This window comes from Cupressus sempervirens, chromosome 11 (genome assembly GCF_028749045.1).
Source record: "Cupressus sempervirens isolate cs-2001-9-10 chromosome 11, ASM2874904v1, whole genome shotgun sequence".
In the NCBI taxonomy this organism is placed as follows: domain Eukaryota; kingdom Viridiplantae; phylum Streptophyta; class Pinopsida; order Cupressales; family Cupressaceae; genus Cupressus; species Cupressus sempervirens.
The window spans coordinates 819,095,574-819,103,844 of NC_143128.1; the positions used below are offsets into that span (position 1 = coordinate 819,095,574).

The following is an 8,271-nucleotide window of genomic DNA, read 5'->3' on the forward strand; positions in this document are numbered from 1 at the left end:
TAGTAGAGAAGCAAGATGATACACTAAATACAACTTTGAACTATTAATACAATGAATACTATAGAATATATAGTCCATTGATATAACGGGGGGGGGGGAGGGGGGGTGAATCAATAATCCAACTATCATCACAAACACTAACCTTAAAAAAACTTAACCATGTGATTAATATAAATTGAAACCACAACAAGATACTCATACACAATTAATGCCAGATATGTTAACTAGGGAAACCCTTGATCAAAGGGAAAACCCTAGTGGGGATAGTACCCACAAGATGATGTACTAATATAAATATTCCTTATTAGAGGATAGACCCTATTAGGAGTCTGTTACAACATTCAGTACATGAGTCCTTTTTAAGAGACTTTGAATCCATATTATGAGATTCCAACCCTATTAGATGTTGTTCCAACCCTATTAGGGGCTGTGAAAGATAGCTAGACCCACTACCCAAATAGCTTCAAGGCTAAGATCAAAGAACTTGTTAGGACTCAAAATTGAAGCCCTAGTTTTGAGTATCATTGAAAAATCAAGTTCTATAAGTGCCTTTTTAATGCAAGTGTACTCGACTGTCCTTTCGGGGCATAAGAGGTGTTTAATATTTTTAACACGTTGCATTCAATACATTCACTCACCCCATGAAGATAAATTACCATTCTGAGCCATTTCATGAAGTTCTGTTTTGAGCAATGTCCAAATCTGCATTTTTTGCCTAAGTGTCAAACAAAGATAGGAGACCTTGTTTGCAATTAAATATCTTGCAACTAGTAATATTTCATGACTTTATAATTTGAAAGTGTTTATTATCCATACCATAGAACCTATGTTTCAAATTTTGAGTCATTTTGACATGTTTTGGCTAGGTCTTGAATCACTCAAAGTTGGTCATTTATTGTTGTCATGCTGATGCAAATTGTTCAGAATTATGGGAGGCCCTATTTGACTTGTTATAATTTTAACCCAATTGACCAAAATGTGAAATTTTCATTTGTATTGTATTCTAGAGGTTAGATACTTTCTATGTTTCAATTTTGATCTTATGATGAATCTGTTTGTTCAGTTTTCAAATGTGATTCTTAATGCAATTTATGATGTTTCACTGGTGTCAAGAAGTGTAGAGTTGTTGGTTCCCCTATTCATGATGTCATATCTCTAGATCTATGATAGGTGAGGTTGAATGGATTGTACCACTATTTTCTACTATAAAAATACTTTAAGTGTTCCATGTTCCAAATCTTGACAAATCCATTTGCACACTTTCCCAAGTCCATTCCATTTGCAAAAACCACTTTTCTACTAGTGTTTCCAGTCCTACAAATCTAAGTAGCCCATTTTGACCACTTGCCATTTTTTCCCTATTATTTTTCATGAGCTCTAGTCCTTTATTTATGTTATCCCCATGACAATAAACCAATTCCCTATTTTCCATGTCCCCCAAATTTCAGTCTGCCCTATATTTTGAAGCCAAATCCCAATGTGTTTTGTGGTTTTCTAGACATGTTTTCTTACAGGTATTTTTGAGAGGGAAAATTTGACAGTAAATATCTTTTGATTGAGAATTCATCATGAGATGAGATTTGACAGGGTAAGAATATGAAGAACAAAGAATTAGTAGATTTGATTTCAAAGCCTAGTCAGGTGTTTGGGTCAAAGGACCCTTTGGTGTGAAATTGAAAGTTTGAGAAAAGTTGAAATTTGAAGTAAGTTTTAATTCTATGGTGGTCAATTTTGATGTTGATCAGTACCAAGTTGTTCAATAGGCCATTTTGATTTGTCAAGTGTTTAAGATCAATTTTTTTTTAGCCAGATCCACTTTGGGGTCTGACTAATTCAATTGAGCAGTAGTGATTTTAAAAGCACCTATAGATAAATGGAAGAAGGAGCTAGAGATTGCTTGCCTATTGATTCTCTCTCTATGAAGAAAAAGAAGTTGGGAATTTGCAATGGGGTTTCCAACTTCATTAAAAATTATCAATCCATATTTGAGCTTTGCAACAGGGACAAATGTAAGTTGACAAAAGAAGCCCTCAAGTTGGAAGACAAAGAAGCCAAAATCCATTAGGAGGAGGAATCAGATGCCACAACTAGGTTGTGCAAGCTTCTTATGATGACCAAACAAAAAATCCACTTAGATTTTATAAACTAGCTGAAATGGGACATGGATTTGCCCTAGAATTATGTTAAGAATTTGGTACCCAATTATCCAAACTACTTTAGGGTAATCAACATGCCTGATAATAGGTTGGGATTAGATCTATTTTGCTAGAATGATACATTAGTTGTCTTTGAGATGGAGAGGGGAGCAGCTAACAAAGGGGAGTATAAAAAGAAGATGCCATTGGCTTTTCCTATGAATTATTCTAAGGGGTATGATGAAATGTCCCTTTTTTGATTTTATATGATATTTCAAGCCTCTAATCAGATCTTTAAGATCAAACAACCAATATTTCAAAGATCCACCAATTTCTCAATAAACCCCAAATCGGGTATGTCAGAAATAGTGCCAAAAACTTCACAGCTTCACATATTATTAATAAATCTGAAAATGGACATCTTTTATAAAAATTTCAGCAGCATAAAAGCCTACAAAATGAAATTTCTAGATCTGTATAACATTTACACAATAGCTCCCAAACGGAGGACCAAAATAATGCTCATCGAGCTCCCGAAAACAACACAAAATAGCTGAAAACACCACAAAAGCACTAATAATCTATCATAGAAGTATAATCATAAAAAATTACATATATTCAGCTCTATTTTAACATCTAAAAGTCTAAAATATAGAAGCAACCCAAACTGATATGAAATACTCAACCAGAAACACCAAACTCTTACAAAAAATATACCCGAAAACTCACAAATCTACATTGTTTAGCACAAAGGAAAACTCTACATGAGCATGCACATGGAATGGCTTCAAAATCCCATCCTTAGAATTCCTAGAAACCTACAAACTCCCATTCTTGGGTCTCCTTCTTCATAGGTTTGGCAGCCTCTGAAGAACAACAAAGCAATGCGCAAAAATCAAGTTCTGGAATGAGCCCAAAATGCCTCCAAACCCCTTAAAAGAGGGCATAACCCTAACTCACATACAAGAGGGGTTAATAAAACATATTTTAATAATAATTTTTATTTATTAGTCCATTAGCTTCCAAATATTATCCCCTTTTTCTAAAACTTCACCTTTTTGGGCCTGCCTGCTTTAGCAAAGATTATTATTTTTAATTATTTGAAAAGGGGACATGACAAGTCCTCCCCTTCCAAATATTGCTTTTCCTCAAGAAATGGCTGAAAAATAAACCAATCAATCCACTTGGATCCCAAATGTAGTCATGAACTATACTATTGTCAATTAACACGGGCTCCTGCAATATCCTCTGCAATATAACCAAGAGGAATCCATAATCAAACTGACAATTACAGCTCAACCAAACTCCAAAATCACAACTTCCACAGTCAGAAACCCACGAGACACAAACTCTTCGAACATCAAAACCTAAGTAAAACTTGGAAAAATCAAACTGCCAACATAGTAAATACCATCAACGCATCTAACAAGCCTATACGGAATGTACAATCCAACTCTGCAACAATGGTGAATGCTCCCAAATGAAACTGTACCAAGTATGGAGAATCCACACACTATACAACTCCTACAGTCAACACAACTCTATAGATCACTTGCCACTATCTCATAACCATAACTCCTATGCACCCCTAATGGTGAAAAGCCATCACAAGATAAACAACAAGAAATGGAACCCAAACCAAATTTTCCTGCCATCAACTCCTCAACACAAGGATCAAATGCTAACTGATGTACATACCCTACTAAAGCATCACTCCAAAACTCCTGCTCTAAGTCATGTATTATCAAGCTGTCAACTGCAGAACCTATCACCATGTCGTGCCTATCACAACTCTCATCCAGAGGTGTCAAACTATCCCATAACTGATGATAAGCACTAGGAACCAAAATACATCTCTGTATCATCATCTCATCAACATGGTCATCAAAGGTGAATTGATGAGCATAACTCACAATGTAATGTTGATAGAATGCGCCAATCTTAGTCAGTGGCTCAGACTGCAATCCAGATGTAACTAACTGCAATTGATCACTAACCAAATTGGAATTGACTACTACCTCTGAAGACATTGCCAAGGGAGTAGTATTACTATCAGGAACCATGCCAACTGTCAGCTCACCAACATCACACATGGTCTTTGATACAACATCTCTAATTTTTGTGCCATTAGTACTAGAGGTCACCACCATGTCAGGCATACCACAACAATCTATTGTAGCACCCAACTCAACTGAACCTGACTTTATTAGGGATGAACTCGATATGCCAATGTTAGTATCAAGGATGGATGCATCCCCATCTCCACTATCTTTGACAATCTCAACCATGGACATCCTCAGATCACCAGACACCACAGCTTGTGACTGTATAGAATTTGGTAAAGACTATAGTTGCTCTAACTACATGGTCACCTTAGCCAAATGAAACTATGACTCCTTGAAATCCAACTGTGTACTCTCAAGAATCTCAAAAGTCACCTCAAGCTACTGAGTAAGCTCACTCACCTCATCTTCCTTGTCCAACAATGCATCATATGCTATAGTACCCCACTCCATAAGATAATCTCTATCGGCTACCAATTGCATATAATCCTATCTTAGAATCTGGAAAGCCTCCCATAAAGAGTGGAACTCTATCAAGGAAAGATAACTGCCTCCCTGCTCATCATTAGTAGGAGAACCCCATCCATAAACTGCTAACAATTGACGAATAACATCAAAATATTGGCAAGCAATACCAATGTCTCGCTCACTAACTCTCAACTGACTAGACACATGATGGCACTAGCTAGACTGTATCCTACAAACCTCCTCTGATGCACTCTCTAAAAGAGTATCCTCAAGGTTACTGGTCTCTAGAGTATTACCATCCATATCATGCAAATCAACTCCAAAGCTCATATCAACATATAGAGTATCAAAAACTGTAGCACTGCTATCTAACTCCTCTGTACCAAAAGAAACCACCAAGGAAACTAAGTCTTCAAAATTGCCCATTGCATCCTCCTTGATGTCATCAATGCCAATATGATCCTGAGACTCATCAACATTGGATAAGCTCCTGGCACAAGAAAAGACAACACCATGCAATCTGCTAATCAAATCCATGATAGCACCCAAACAATCACTGTCTGACATTGTCCTTGTATCCTGGATGTGAGTGCAAGATGAACTCACAACATTATTTATGACCACATATGATCTACCATTTGTAGAAAGATGAGTATCAGGAGTGCAAGATGAAACTAAACTCAACTCCATACCATGCTTATCCCCATGTCTCTCCTAGTCTTGTAATGCCAATGGAGTATTCACCAAAGAAGCTTGAGTGTCCTCAAGCTTGTGAGAAAGCCTGTCAACTTCCTCCTCCTTCCTCCTCAAGGAATCTAAATAGTCTTCAAAAAGGTTAAGAAGATGGTCATGATCTAATAGAAGATGTAAATAACTCAACTTCATCATTCCCATTCCTTCCCTAATCGCTTGTAAGTCAACACAAGAAGACTTTTCCTAAACTCCCTTATGTCTACCCTGTAACTAAATCATCTGAATGTGATCCTCTATCATATCCCACATCCTGTCATGATGAGATAATGAAGTCACAATACTATCTTTGTTCACCTTTAGCTGGCTGGACAAATCATGTGAAGTACTACCTGCCTCAACCTCATGTGACGAAGCATCTAACTGTGCCTGGTACTCTTTCTCAGCAAAGTCATGAATGCTCAATGTCTACTCATCTCTACCAGGTATCTCACCATCATGCACAACAACATCCTCATAATCATCATATAAACCCACTACTTCTTGTGGCAGAGTAGAATCTGAGACCTCTGTCTGGCTATAAGCTAGTTTCTCAAACTCCTCATGTAGGTTCTTGGTAATTGTGTCATCTGCCCTGTAAGAAAATCTGCCAAATAGAAATCCAGTCAACTTATCCACCTTGGCTGGGTTGAACAACATGTCATTCATCATAAGATGGTGCTCAACCAACTATTCAGACATGTCATGGCTTATTTTTCTAAGTTTATCTTGAATGTCTAAATAACCATCCTTTCTACTGTTCTGACTCTGGATATCAATTGTCCAAGATCATGTCCTCTGAGACTCTATACTATACCTGTCCATTCTAGATAAAGTAGAGTGTAACCCCAATAGGTTATAACTTCTTCAAACACCAAGAAATAACATGCAAATGATTAGAAGTAGCATGCAACCATAGATTTTGACATGTAGCTGATTAGAAGCAACATGCAACCACCAAATTCACCAAGAACTAACATGCAAATGATTAGAAGTAGCATGCAACCATAGATTTTGACATGCATCTGATTAGAAGCAACATGCAACCACCAAATTCACCAAGAACTAACATGCAAATGATTAGAATTAGCATGCAACCATAAATTTTGACATGAAAGATTTGGGTAATTGTCAAAACTGACATGCAAACTTCTACAAACCCTCAGGTTGGCAAGATCATAGCTCTGATACCACCAAAATGTCCCTTTTCTAATTTTATATGATATTTCAAGCCTCTAATCAGATCTTTAAGATCAAACAACCAATATTTCAAAGATCCACCAATTTCTCAATAAACCCCAAATCAGGTATGCCGAAAATAGTGCCAAAAACTTCACAGCTTAACATATTATTAATAAATCTGAAAATGGACATCTTTTATAAAAATTTCATCAGCATAACAGCCTAAAAAATGACATTTCTAGATCTATATAACATTTACACAATAGCTCCCAAACAGAGGACCAAAATAATGCTCATCGAGCTCTCGAAAACAACACAAAATAGCTGAAAACACCACAAAAGCACTAATAATCTATCATAGAAGTATAATAATAACCAAGTACATATATTCAGATCTATTTTAACATCTAAAAGTATAAAATATAGAAGCAACCCAAACTGATATGAAATACTCAACCAGAAACACCAAACTCTTACAAAAAAATACCTGAAAACCCACAAATCTGCACTGTTCAGCACAAAGGCAAACTCTGCATGAGCATGCACATGGAATGGATTCAAACTCCCATCCTTAGCCTTCTTGGAAACCTAAAAAATCCCTTTCTTGGGTCTCCTTCTTCACAGGTTTGGCAGCCTCTGAAGAACAACAAAGCAATGCGCAAAAATCAAGTTCTGAAATGAGCCCAAAATGCCTCCAAACCCCTTAAAAGAGGGCATAACCCTAAATCACGTCCAAGAGGGGTTAATAAAATATATTTTAATACTAATTTTCATTTATTAGTCCATTATCTTCCAAAGATTATCCCCTTTTTCTGAAACTTCACCTTTTTGGGCTTGCCTGCCTTAGCAAAGATTATTATTTTTAATTATTTGAAAATGGGACATGACATATGATGTGAAACAAGGATATACAAAATGGACAAAGGAGTGGTAGAGATTTCCCTACATATTTCCCTATGAGGATGCATCTCATACAGATCCATTAAGTGATTTATCTAAGAGAAGGGTAGTTAGAGTGTTGCATGAGCTCCCGAGTCTCACAATTAGCAAGAGAATAGTGAGGCAATATCTTATTGAGCTCTGGGAGTAGTTGGGATTACCCAAGAAGTTTGAAAAGTGTTTTGATTGTCATCCTAGGATATTTTTCTCAATTTTAAAATTGGTACCATGATTGTGATCCCCAAAGAGGCCTATAAAAGAAATAAGTTGATTGAGGAGCACTCTCTCATGAAATCTAGGGAGAAGTTTCTTCACATGATAGAGAAGAAATGGTGGATAGAGCATTTTCAAAGGAAAAGGGTTGAGTATTTTGTCCCACATTCATTGTGGGAGGCCTTTTCTATATGTATAAATACCCAACTACTTATATTGCATGATGTCTATAAGACACATGATTTTGTAAGCTGTGAACCATGAGGAGTGACCCACTTGGCCAACTAGTGGATGACAAGTTGTTTTTTCTAGAAAAGTTCTAGATTCTAGTAGTCACCATGTCGCCACCAAAAAATAGGGGATTTCATCGGTGAAGACATGGTGAGCTCACAAAAAATTAGAAATCCAATAGTAGTTGAGGGGTCCACTAACTATTTGACATGTGGCACTACTAGAATGGTTGAGGGAGGTATAAGGAGATATTTTAAAATAATAATTATTTTATTTCCAGTTTGAGCGTTCAATCTCCAAAGTTAAAAAAT

General features: G+C 36.6%; 1 pseudogene; it reads left to right on the forward strand.

Annotated features, from left to right (window-relative positions):
* Window positions 1–1,946: 1,946 nt before the first annotated feature.
* LOC149532064 (protein WHAT'S THIS FACTOR 9, mitochondrial-like) lies at window positions 1,947–7,993 on the forward strand (annotated as a pseudogene).
* Window positions 7,994–8,271: the final 278 nt, after the last annotated feature.